Source organism: Strix aluco, chromosome 10 (genome assembly GCF_031877795.1).
Source record: "Strix aluco isolate bStrAlu1 chromosome 10, bStrAlu1.hap1, whole genome shotgun sequence".
NCBI lineage: Eukaryota > Metazoa > Chordata > Aves > Strigiformes > Strigidae > Strix > Strix aluco.
The window spans coordinates 18,193,397-18,206,535 of NC_133940.1; the positions used below are offsets into that span (position 1 = coordinate 18,193,397).

The 13,139-nt window shown below is 53.7% G+C and overlaps 1 protein-coding gene across 6 annotated transcripts in view; it reads left to right on the forward strand.

Annotated features, from left to right (window-relative positions):
- The first annotated feature begins 311 nt into the window (after positions 1 to 311).
- The window catches only part of ZMYM3 (zinc finger MYM-type containing 3), a 36,214-nt gene continuing 23,386 nt past the window's right edge, over positions 312 to 13,139 (forward strand). For 2 of the 6 annotated variants that reach the window (XM_074835567.1, XM_074835573.1), the window contains exon 1: positions 1,488 to 1,586. The gene's annotated coding sequence lies outside the window, so the exon portion shown is untranslated. Of the gene's footprint in view, positions 363 to 614; positions 689 to 1,487; positions 1,587 to 1,722; positions 2,167 to 2,951; positions 3,553 to 13,139 lie in introns of those variants that run through there. The other 4 variants (XM_074835571.1, XM_074835569.1, XM_074835568.1 and 1 more) reach the window with 4 other exon arrangements.

The window sequence follows — 13,139 nt, forward strand, 5'->3', positions numbered from 1 at the left end:
GGGACTAGCTGCCCCAGCAGCCCTCCGCGCGGAGCCGATTGGCTGCCAATCATCTCCGCGGGCATCAAGTTCGGGTGAGAAGCGAACGAGGGACAAAGGATCCTAACGAGCCACCGGAGCGCGCCGCGCAGGCGCAGTGAGATGGAGGGGGACGCGCAGGCGCGGCGGGGGCTGCTGGCTTTAAAGAGACAGCAGCAGGGACCGGGTGCGTGCTGCGCTGCGCGCTCAGCCCGCGCTTCTTACGCGCAGTGTGTGTCGTGTCGTGTCGCCCCCCCCCCCCAGCCCGCCCGCCCGCCCGCCCTTTCCTTCCTGTGTGCCAGGGGCGGTTTCCCCGCTCCCGCTGTGACTCTCCGTTACGGCCCGTAAGTACCGGAGCCCGGGCAGCGCCAGGGGAGCCGGTGCGTCGCTTGGGTCTCCTCAAGGCACCGAGGGCGAGCGCCAGCCCCGTGCCCCGCTCCCTTCCCCGTCCAGCCGCGGGTGCCCCCCTCGCCTCCTCCGGATCACGGTCCCGTCGCCCCGCCAGCCCGCTCGGTCCGAGCGGTGCTGCCCCGCTGCGGGAAGGCAGCCGGCTCGGCGGGGGAACCGGCCTGCGGGGGTAGGGAGGGTCCTGCCGTGCCCTGCCCCCGGCGGCTGCAGAGTGCCGGGAACGGTCCGACGCCCGCGGGAGCGTGGTCGTTAACTACCTCCGGTGAGCTTGATTTCACCGCCTTTCAATAAAACCTCCCCGTTTCCCTCCGTGTCCCGTCGCACGTAACGGGGAGGGGTGTTGTGAGCCCGTGGCCAGCCCGCTCCCCGGGTGCGGGAGCCCCGCGGCGGCTCGCAGCCCTCCCGGGGCGGGGAGCAGCCGGCGGTGTGGCCGGTTCGCCGTAAACCCGCCTCTCCCCTCCCCGGAGCGCGGGAGGTCGCCCCGGTGGCTCCTCTCGGCCCCAGCGCTGCGCACCCCGGTGTGGGCCCCCCCCCCCCCGCGAGGCTCAGCCCACGCTTCCCCCCCCCGCCCCCGTCTTCCCCGCGGGGAGACAAAAAAGCAGGCGGGGAGGGGGCTGGTTCCCGGGGGGGCGGATGGAGGAGCCTGGCGGGGCAGTGGGGCGGCCGAGGGGGAATGGGGCTCCTCCGGGCTGAGGGGGGCCCGAGCCCCCGAGGACACACACACACACACACAGGCCTGGGCGGGGGAGGTGCGGGGGACGCGGCGGGGCTCCCGGGGGGGTGCGTGGGGGCGGGGTGCCCGGGGGAGGGGGTGTCGCGGCGGGGTGCAGCGGGTGGGGGCTGTCACGGCTGGGGGAAGGGAGCCCGGGGGTGTGCGGGGTGCCGCGGGTGGGGGAGGGCAGCCTGGGGGGCACGGAGGGGGGCGGGGCCTGGGTGGGGGAGGGGAGCGCGGAGGGGGGGGCGGGGGTGCGCCCGGGGGTGCCGGGGGCGGGGCGCGGGCGGTGGCCGGGGCAGCCCCTCCCGGGGGCGGTGCCGTGTCCCGGGCCCCCGCGGAAGCCCCGCCCAGCCGCGCTGTCACTCACCGCCCCGGGGAGACGCTCCAGCTCCAGGGAGGCGGTGGCGGCGCCTGGACCCGGCCGGGCGGCTCCCCCCGCGCGCAGGTAGAGGCTGTGGCGGCGCGGCCGGGCCGGGCCCCCCGGGGCGGCAACGGGGCCCGGGCCGGGCGAGGCGGCAGCGAGAGGGTTAAAAGGGAGGGGGGGGAGTGGGGTGGCGAGCCCGCTCCGCGCGATCCGCTCCGCACTTTGCGGGTGGCCGCGCGGGCACTGGGGGGGCCCCATTCTGGCCCACGCCACCCGCCCCGCGCCCCGCCGTGCCCCGCTGGGGTGCGGCCGCTGCCCGCGCTCGGCTCCGCGCTGTCTGTTCGCGCGGTTCCGTTCCGCCACGCGGATCCGTTCCGGGTTTTCCGGCCGCCCGGTGGAGTCCGGGCTGTTGCGCCGATCCCGGGCTCGTGGTTCCGCTCCGCGTTTCCGAGGCCGCCGCCTGCAAGCGAGTCTCGCGAGCCCAGGCTCGGCCGCAGCCAATGGGAAAGCGTCCCTCGTTCTGCACAGCCAATGGGGCGCTGCCTCCGCCCCCCCTCGGGCTGCAACGCGCTGAGGGCTCCGAGCGGCGCTTCCATTTAAAGGGGCCGCGACCCGAATCCGGGCTCTGGGTAGTGCGGGCGGCGCAGCTCCGGGGAGCCAGGTACGAACAGCGCCGGCCGCGGGCGCCTCCCTACGGCTGCACGGGAGGTGCAGGTGGGGCCGCGGCGCGGCGTGGGGCGCCCGCCCGTGGGGCGCCGGTGCTTGGCCCCGCGGGTGGGGGTGCGGGGAGGCGCGTGCGGCGCGGGTCCCGGGGGGGGGCGGGGCGGGTGGGGCCCCCCCACAGGATGGGGGGCGGGGCGCGCGCCTGGCGGGAGGGGGCGGGGCCTAGCACTCCGCGAGGGGGCGGGGCCGGCGCCGCTCGCCCCCCCCTCCCCCCACCCCGTGGCGACCGCTTGGGGGCGCCCTGCGGCGGGGGGCGGGTCCCGGGGACCCCACCCCGATGCGGCACCGGCCCCGTGTCTGCTGGGGGGGGGACGGGACAGGCCCCGCCCCCCCCGCGCCCCGTTGGGACGGGGGAGACCCCGGTACGACCCCCACCCCAGCTGGGCGGAGCAGGCCTCGGGGTCCCCCCCGGTATGGTGGGGAAGGCCCCAACCTGACACCCAGCCCCATGCAGCCCCCGCCCCGGTTGGCACGGGGGGAGGGGGGCGGGGGGCGGGAGGCAGGCCCTGGGGTGGCCCCCACCCTAGTGCCGGGGGCCGGCTGTGCCCCCCCGACATAACGGTGCCCGGGCACAGGCTGGGCCCAGGGGTTGGTGGGTCGTGAGACCTGCCCCAGCCGCTGGTGCACCCACCCCAGCAGGGCCTGTCCCTGCTGTGGGGTGGCCGCAAACGGTCCTGGCTTCGCCCTGGCACCCAGCCCCCCCCCCCCGCAGCTTGGGGTGCAGCGGGTGCCGTGCCCCAGCATCCAGCACACTCGGCTCGCCTCTGCCTGCATCTCGGGCAGAGGCTTTGAGCGACGCAGCCTTTATGCTGTTGTCACCACACATAGTAACGAAGTCGGTGGAGCTGGCGAAAAACGCAGCTGCTGGGCTGTGAACTGGCCGTTCTGTCCACCTTCCCCCTGTATGGGTGGGGTGGCTCTGGACCAGGGCAGGGCTTGGGAGTGTCCCTGAGGCCTGGAGTGTGTGTGTGGGTCCCTGGACACCATGCGCTGCTCTCAAGGATCAGGCCCTGCGAGAGAAAGGTGCAGCCCCATGGGGCTGAAGCTGCCTTGTGCTGCTGAAGAGGGGCAAAGCCCCGATCTGCCGAAGCCTTGCCAAGCCGGGCTGCGTGTGAGCAGCGTGGCCGTGGCCAGCGAGGTGTCCTGGGAGCATCAGTACCTCCTGTGTGGTTTGCAGAGGTGGAGGCAGGACTGGCCCCAGACGGGAGGGTACGCACCGGCGAGGCTGGGAGCTGGCTGTGGCGTCTGCCTGGCACCGGAAAAGGCTCTGGCAGTCAGACATGCTTGTGTGGGCAGCGGCAGCACTGGACATGGGCTGTGTCAGGTGATGGTCGGGGATAGGATGCTCAGCTGAGTGCTGGGTAAGGGTTCCTGGAGTCTCCTTCTGATGAGGATGAGAGCTTGCTTTGTTTGTGCTCTTCCTTTCTCCTCCTGCTGTGCTTCAGCTATGGCTCTTGTTCTAGGCTGTAACTTCTCTCCCTCTCACTGCTGCTGCATTCCCCAAGAAAATGTTTAATCTGCATTTTCTTGCCTAACCCTGCCTGTCCTGGGATCAAAGCTGGTGATAAGAGTGTAGCTCTGTCGTTATTGCCAACCCAGCTTTACTAAAGGAATAGCCACAGCCTACAGAGCTGCTGCCTGTAATGGCCAACCTGCAGCTTACAGCCCCAGCATGCATATTTGCACAATCTCTGTTTCTCTCCATACCTGCTTACATCCTCCTTACTGCAAGTGCCCTTGCTTTGGAGGATGACAGTAAGTCACACCAGATTCCTCCACAGCTCTGACAGCCAGAGCAAGGGGCTGAGGCTGAGCCCATGGCCTTACTTTGGGAGCAAAGCCCCTTGTGTTATTTCTTTTACGGATGCTTTATGGTCAGTGATGCTGGGATGCGTGACCCTCATGGACACAGGTGTGCCAGCAGAAGCCTCTAGTGCAGAAGGGTTATGGTAAAAGCAATCCAAGGGAAATACGGAATAGGCTACAACTGTGACAATGAATTTGTTAGCTTAGCGAAGGCCATGCTAGCAGGATTTCACTGGAATTGGGTTTTAATCTTGGTAGAGTGTTTTAAGCGTTGACTTCTTCCTCTGCTGGCAGCACAGGTCAGGAAAGGGCAGTGCTTGACACCATCTTCACCAGTCCCGCTGGCTGTGGGCTCTGGTAGTGTCTTCTGGCCACTTCCCGTAAGCCTGCTCTGCTGGCTCAGCCCTCAGCAGTGTAAGGAGAAAGGAGTCAGTCGCTAGGCTGGGTGAGACACTGGTCTGTTCGACCCAGCATTACCCGAGGCCAGTTTGTACAGCTGCATGTGCAGTGAAGCATCCCAACACCTAAATGCCTTTTCAGGAACCTGATGGCAGGCACCTTGCAGAGGGATCTGGGACTGTCAGTGAGGCTGAGGAGACTGCTCACCTTGCGCTTCCAGTATTCTGGCTCTAAGACCACTTAAGGAAAATTAGATGTTTTGCCCTCAAAGATATATCCTCCCTGAGGCTCTGCCCTGTTGTCTTCTCTCTCTTCCCTGTGCAGTGATGTTTATTCAAAGAACTGCAGATTTAGGTTGGAAGGGCTCTCTGGAGGTCTCTAGTCCAACTGACCTCCTGCTCACAGCATGACATGAGACCGCGTTGTTCAGGACTTTGTCCAGTTTTGTTCTGATGACCTCCAGGGTTGGGGAGTCCATGGCCTGTTCCCAGGCTACAGCACTCTCCTTCGGAGAGTCACCTGCTGTGACTGCACCTTTCCTCTCCAGCTGGCTGTGGCTGCTTGGGGGAGGTCTCCAGGACTTTGTGTTAGGTGGCCTGACATCCTCCTGAAGCATTTTGGCAACAGGTAGAGACCTGGGGAACATATTTTTTTGATCACTTCCAGGTCTACTGTCTATTTCTGTCTTTTAACCCGTATCTTAATATCATTAGGGCAGTTTCAACAGATGCTGCTCAAGCATGCCATGCACCTCCATGCTTTTTTGTTGTGCTTCAGATAGTGCTCCCAAAACTATTTTACCCCCCTCCATTTCCCCTCTGTATAACACTATTCTATCAGATGTTGATACGTGGTGAGTGGTGAGCCTTGGAAGAAATGTTGCTTATTCATGCTGTAGACACAAAGCTGTACAAGCAGCAGGAGAGTTTTCTCTCTGACTTGATCTCTGAGTGGAGTTGGTTCTTGAAGCAGAATTGCTCTCCAGACACCAGGCGTTGCTGCTAAGACCTCTGTCTTAACATGTGTAAACAAAGCAAGTTGTGTTAGTGTACCTAGACTTGTTGCTCCTTTCTCTGTTGCAAAGCCTTGGCACTTAGTGCTTGGAGGGATCCTGGTCTTACAAAAGGGTATGAGAGTATCCAGTCAGTTTCAAACTGCTGCCAGGATGGCATTCTGGATGGATGAGCTTGCTCCTGTTGGTTGTCTTAGAGTTTACTACCAGTACAGAGGTGTTGTGCCAGCAGCAAATAATGCTGAGATCCAAGGAATTTTGCCAAGTACCTTTGAAGTGTTGCAGGGAGTCTCCTGGTAAACCTAATTCCAGACAATTCTGCAAGAAGATTTCTGAAATTTGTCCTTCCTCTTGCACTTTCTTGAAGCTGAGATGAAGTTTCTGGAATGCAAGCTCAACATCTAGTTTGGTCATTCCTGCCTTTGAGGTATTAACAGGTGTTTTGCAGCACCATCTGCTCTGTGTTGGAGGGTTCAGGCTTTCTTGAATCTGGGTGACTGCTGTAGTAAGTTTGAGGCCTGCACCCTAACCTAGTGCTCCTGCTGTAGAAAAATTTAGCATGGTCTTGGTACCTCCTGGCTTTAGGACTGTTAGAAAAACCATTGCTGGAGCCTTGAGGCTGCTGGTGATGTTCTGGGAAGACCCTTCTCTTCTCCGTCTACCAGTTCCTGTTGTGTGGACAGTTCTAGTCACACGTGACAGTTCTAGTCACTACTGCTGTTTGCACTCTGAGAGAACCAGTAATAGGTTTGGTGATGAGAACTGTTCACCAAGCTCTGCCTGCAAAGCACAAGCTGAAGAACGTGACCAGTGACATCTGCAGTAGCTGTAGCTGACTCAGAGAGAATCACTGAATGCTGTTGTGAAATCTCCAAGTCACAGAGGGTTTACATATCCCTGGGTCAGTTATTTAAGTAATCATCTATAGTGTTAATCTGGAAATAGCTGGTTTTGGATTTGTCCAACTTTGACTTCCAGATTTTGAGTCCTTGTGTGCATTTGTCTGGATCTCTGAAGAGTCTTCTGCTGTAGATCTTCTTACCTTGTGGTTTTTTTTGAGATGGGTCATGTCTCCCCATTTCTTTTTAATGAACAAAAGAGGCTTATCACTGGAAGGTGTTTTCTGAACCATGGTTGATTCTTAAAGCAGTGGGATTCTTGCATTATTGTGTCAGATTTTTTTTAATTTGAAACATCTCAGCAGTTCCACTATCTGTCATGAAGAAGCCAAGAATGAGACAGTAATGGTCTAATGTGGTACTGTGTGCAAGCAGCACTGTACTGAATGTCACCAACGGGCTTTGTGCTCTTTGAAGGTGGAATTTGGGCTACCAGGTGGGAGCTCAGAGCGCTGCCTCTCCAAAACCACTAGTGAATAACAAAATCCTTTCTGTTCCTTTCTGGAGAATTTTGGCTGGACTGAAACCTGGTCCTTAGCAGTGTGCTTGGTTTACTGGTGATTCTTCATAAATTCATTTGCTTTAAAATGAGTTAACCAATCTGTAATAAATGTTTGCAGTGGTTGAATCTGGAAAGATATCAACTGCCCACATAAACTCAAATAAGTCACAGCAATGAAGTTGGCTTTTGCCATATTTGTCACTCAAGGTATAATATTGTTAATGAAGATCTGTTGACTGAAACCATGCTGGTAGGACATTATATTATTTTCTTAATGTTTTATTGATTGTGTATCGACCACTGTTTTGTTGAGAAATACTAGGTTGGGTGTTACTGTTTATTCTAAAATTTGGCACAAAAAATAGGAACTTCCTCCAGAGCTCTGCTCTGGTCTTAGAAAACTCATAGGTAGGAATTAGCTGAATGTTGATTTAAGTGCCTTAATTTTTCTAGTCATTAGTTAATGCTTTTCATATTTCAAATGATCTCTAATAGCAAAAAAGATAAATCCTTGAGCCTTCAAAAGTCTTGCATCCATATCCATGAACAAAAGTCTAGGACAGGTACCCAAGCAGTTGCTGTTCCTTTGCTAGGGTAAAGCAGTAACTGTGTGGCTGTGCTCTTTCGTGGGTAGTAGAGATTTCTGAAGGTATTCACTTCATCGTGAGGGAGTATCAACAGTATTTTTTTCTTCCTGTCTGATTTTAATTAAATGTTTGATGGTAGCTGCTCATTTTTGTAGGTAGACCACATATTCCCCTGCTAATAGTTATCTGAGGACACTGAGATGTGGAAGATCTGTGCAGTTACAGCACCACTGATGTCTTTAATAAACTTGATAAAGTCCCAGGCAGTCACTTGGTGTACTTGAGTGTCCTGGCAGAGATGTGTCACTCTGAGCTTCCAGGTCTGAGAGGAGATCCATGTGCCCCCTCTTTGGCAGAAAGCGCAGGTCAGGTCTGGTAGTCACCTGTGTTGGATTTGATGGTCAGTGTTACGTTCTGTGCCAGTTCTGTGTGCTTGGGGAGGACCCTCAGCCATCCTATCACTTCTTTGAAAACTCTTTCATGATACCTGGGAAGCACTCTGTTTCAGACTGTTGTCCAGGGACTTTGCTCCTTGAACTTGATCTTCTCAGGAATATCTGTTACTGAATACTCCAGGGAGGACAGTGTGGTATCCTAAGTAAGGAGTTTCCAAATGTCCAGTAGAGCAGTCGTATCTGCAGAATTTCAGCACACTGCCTCCGCTTTGTTTGTTCGAGTCATGTTCCAGCGTACTCTCCTCACTGCCAGGTATGTGGTTGGAAAAGAGGAAGATTTCAAGCAGACCAGTGACCAGAGCCCAGAGACTGAGCTGTGCATTAGATGGTCCTGGAATAAAAAAGATGATGACTTCTGGTGATCATTTCAGCATCTGCCAGAAACAATAAGCTATTTTTCTTCTTTTGGAGAAAGGGAGAAGAGACTTGACCAGAGATAAAGTGCACGTTCAGTTGGCAGCTTAACTCACTGTGAAGCTCAGCAGAAAGCCCAGAGGAATCTGCGTGCCCGGGGCGAACAGAAGTAGTAGTGTTTCTTACCCTGCTGTAGCTGGGTAGCTCTGATTCCCTCAGGTTGAGTTTGACTTCAGAGCAACCCATGGAGCTGGAAAACATCATTCTCTCCCATCCGGAGGGCTGCCCTCTACGTCCTCATCAGCTGGCAGTTGAAAGCCACTGTAAAGACTTCATTGTCAGGGAAACAGAATTGCAGTGATGGACAGGGATGTTGCTTGCTTTCCCACTCAAACTGCTTGTCAGCATCACCAACTTGGGTCCAGCCTCAACTCTAACTCCATCAGCTTTTCCAGATTCTTATAAATAACATCAAAAGTCAGCACTCATCTGCTCTGTATTGCCTTGTCACGGAGTTCTGCTGCAGCAGGTTTAAAGTAAACAAAAGGAAAATACTTTTAAAAACTGAATGTTAGGCTGCAGAACGTATTGCCACTGGAATTTTTGGAGGCCCAAACTATAATTGGTTCAAAGGGGGATTAGGCAGTCTTAACAACGACAGTCTCAGTGCAACTCAAGCCAAGCAGTTCTTGAGCAGCTGATTGCCGCTTGATTGGAGGATGTGCTGAAGAGGAACATCCTGTTAGTTATATTTCTTATACTGTCTCCCCAGGTATCCATTCTCAGTGTGACTAGGAACAGGATATTCAAATACATAGTCTTTCTTTTTTGACTGACCGCAGCAGTCCTTAGCTTTGCACATCCTAAGAAGAAGTTTTGGGTCTTTTGCCAGAACTTGTGAGCTATTCTGTCGGGGGGATTTGGACAGAGCTGATGCAAGTGGACAGGACCTTGAACACACAGGGCAAGCGCTGTGCTTCCAAACAGAACGTGCGAGTGAGTGGTCTTACTGCAGACTCTCGGGCCTGCAGAAAGGTCTGCATTATCTGTCCCAACCGCATACCAATAGTTTGGAGTTGACTTAATCCGCAGAATACTTGTTCTCTTTAAGACTGTTTTGTTGGTCAATGTTATCACCATTAAGTTTGTCAGAGTCTTGTCTTGCATCGTAATGCTCTTGCGCCCACAGCTTGAAAGCAGCGTTAAGGTATACACTATTGAAAACAGATATTTGTAGAGCACATGAGTAACATGACAAGTTCATAGACTAATTGTTGCTTGCATTATCCTCTGGGAGGGAGTGCTGAAATGGATTTCTTATGCTCCAAAATTGTTCCCAGGGTCTATTTCTACCAAGCAAAGACTAGGCCAGCTGAAAGTGGCAAATAGTGTAGGAGTATCACCTCTGTGGTTCATTGCAGACTTGTGCAAAGTGTCTGAAGGTGAATTTGAGGAGTGTGTTAGTCCTGTTAAGTACACCTATAAATAAACTTTTCTTATTCATCTGGGTGGCTTAACCTTTCTGCTGCTTATTGTTGTAAGGACTGCTGTCTGTCTGGAAATCTGGGTGTGGAACATTTTTGAGAAGGAGGCATTGTTTGTATTCTGAGCAGCAGAAAAAATGTGTTTATCATCTTGGGAGGGTTCTCATCGGCTTCAGATCCTTAGGACCTTTATTTCAGATGTCTTTATTTCTATCTCACTTTGTTCTTCTTTCTGTAGCCACCCTAAAACATGTCTTAGACCCTGTATTGCTCTGGAATTGTCTCATTCTAGAAGCTTTGTCTCCTCTATAACTAAAGAAAGTGAACGGAATCACCAAAATCTTTAGTGGTGAAACTTGCTGGGCACCTCTGAAGACTTTGAACTCCAGCTGTAGGGTATGATTCCCTAAACTCCTGCTTAAATGAGTTTCAGAAATTGGGTACCTTCTCTGTCCAAATGTGTCCTATTTAGTACTGACTAAGCCATTTGTGAGTGAGACTTGGTTGTCCTTTCAGAGGGAAGGATATAAAGAAAGAATTAATCAGCCATCACCAGTGAAATTATTTCAGGCTTCCTCCTTCATTGGTACCAATGAGTTATGCCCGTAGTAAGACCCAATAGACAGGAATACTGAATCTTCTGCTTCAGGGCATAAAACAGTTCCAAATTTAGAATTAAAATGACTCTTATGGGGGGGGATAAGTTGGTGCCACATCTTTTGATTCTAGTGCCTTCCTTGTAGTGTCTACATACAGCCTGTTTTGGGGACATGAGGCTACTTCACGTCTTACTCTGTTTTACCACTTGTAGACTCCAGCTCCATCTCCTTTTCCTTTGTCAGCTTTGTCAATTATTATCTCTTTGGGGGGGTATAATTCATTGATATAAATGCTCATTTGCCCCATCTCAGTCTTGCCCTTTCAGTCTTACGATAATTTTGACCATGAGGAGTTGGGCTGTAACTTTGTTCCTGTGATGTTAGCAGTCAGCATCACATCTTCCTGTGCAAGTGTGCTGTCTGTGCCCTGCAAAGTCACTGACTCCCATTGCATGCTTCCGTCTACTTTGTTACTTATTCTTCCTTTTATGAGTGCTTTTAACATATAATCATAGAATGGCTTGGGTAGGGAGGGATGTTAAAGATCACCTAGTTCCACCCCCCCCTGCCATGGGCAGGGACACCTTCCACCAGACCAGGTTGCTCAAAGCCCCGTCCAACCTGGCCTTGAACACTGCCAGGGAGGGGGCAGCCACAGCTTCTCTGGGCAACCTGTGTCAGTGTCTCACCACTCTCACAGTGATGAGTTTCTTCTTTATATCTAATCTAAATCTACCCTCTTTCAGTTTAAAACCGTTACCCCTCATCCTATCCCTACACTCCCTGATCAAGAGTCCTTCCCCATCTTTCCTGTAGACCCCCTTTGAGTACTGGAAGGCTGCTATAAGGTCTCCAGGGAGCCTTCTCTAGGCTGAACAACCCCAACTCTCTCAGCCTGTCCTCATAAGGGAGGTGCTCCAGCCCCCTGATCATCTTTGTGGCCTGCCTCTGGACTGGCTCCAACCAGTCTATGTCCTTCTGACGCTGGGGGCCCCAGAGCTGGACACAGCACTGCAGGTGTGGTCTCACCAGAGCAAAGTATAGGGACAGAATGACCTCCCTTGACCTGCTGGCCTCACTTCTCTTGATGCAGCCCAGGACACAGTTGGCTTTCTCAGCTGCGAGTGCACATTGCTGGCTCATAGTCAGTTTTCCATCCACCAGTACCCCCAAGTCCTTCTCTGCAGAGCTGCTCTCAATCCACTCATCACCCAGCCTGTATTTGTGCTTGGGATTGCCTCAACCCATGTGCAGGACCTTGCATTTGGCCTTGTTGAACTTCATGAGGTTTGCACAGGCCCACCTCTCCAGCCTGTCCAGGTCCCTCTGGATGGCACATCCCTTCCCTCCAGGATGTTGACTGCACCACACAGCTTGGTGCTGTTGGCAAACTTGCTGAGGGTGCACTCGATCCCACTGTCCATGTCACCAACAAAGATGTTAAACAGCGCTGGTCCCAACACCAACCACTGAGGAACGGCACTTGTCACCACTCTCCACTTGGATGACTGCAACTCTTTGAATGTGACCATCCAGCCAATTCCTTATCCATCAAGAGGTCCATCCATCTCTCCAATTTAGAGACAAGGATATTGTGCAGGATGGTGTCAAATGCTTTGCATAAGTCCAGGTGGATGACTTCATTTGTTCTTCCCTTATCCACCAGTGCTATAACCCTGTTGTAGGTGGCCACCAAATTTGACAGGCACAATTTGCCCTTAGTGAAACCATGTTGGCTGTCCCCCATCACCTCCTTATTTTCCATGCGCCCTAGCCTAGTTTCCAGGAGGACCTGCTCCATGATCTTGCTGGGCACAGAGGTGATACTGACTGTCCTGTACTTCCCTGGGTCTTCTTTTTTTCCCTTTTTAAAAATGGGGGTTATGTTTCCCCTTTTCCAGTCAGTGGGAACTTCACTGGACTGCCACGACTTCTCAAATATGATGGATAGTGGCTTTGCCACTTCATCCACCAGTTCCCTCAGGACCCGCGGATGAATCTTATCAGGTCCCCTGAACTTGTGCACCTTCAGGTTCCTTAGATGGTCTCGAACCTGATCTTCTCCTACAGTGGGCTGTTCTTCCTTCTCCCAGTCCCCACCTTTGCCTTCCCTGTATTGGGTGGTGTGGCTGGAGCACTTTTGGTGAAGACTGAGGAAAAAAAGTTGTTGAGATTCTCAGTCTTCTCCATATCCTGGGTAACCAAGTCTCCCATTTCCTTCTGGAGAGGGCCCACATTTTCCCTAGTCTTCCTTTTATCACCAACATAACTATAGAAGATTTTCTTGTCCTTAACATCCCTGGGCCAGATTTAATTCTATCAGGGCTTTGGCCTTCCTAACCTGATCCCTGGCTACTTGGACAGTTTCTCTGTATTCCTTCCAGGCTACCTGTCCTTGCTTCCACCTTCTGTAGGCTTCCTTTTTTTATGCTTGAGCTTGTCCAGGAGCTTTACTCCATTTCTTCTTGCCATTCTCCAGAATTCCACCTAGTTCTAACTTAAGCTTTTCCAATTGTTCTGTGTCTGAATATCAGCCCACATAGTTTTGGGACTATGCTGTAGCTGTAGTTATACTATAACATGGTTTATATCTGTCCTCTGACAAAATTCATGCATCTTGTCATCCTGTATCTTGTTCAAGGCACAGGTTACAGAGCTATAAAGGAGTTCTTTTTGCCTCTATGTTTAAGAGAAAAGATACTTTAAAAATAAAAACTGTATTAGCTCCATGAGAACAGATCAGGAGAAAGGACAGACCACATCTTTTGGGTCTGGTGAGATAGAGAGGAGGGCAGGGAAGGGCATATTGCACAC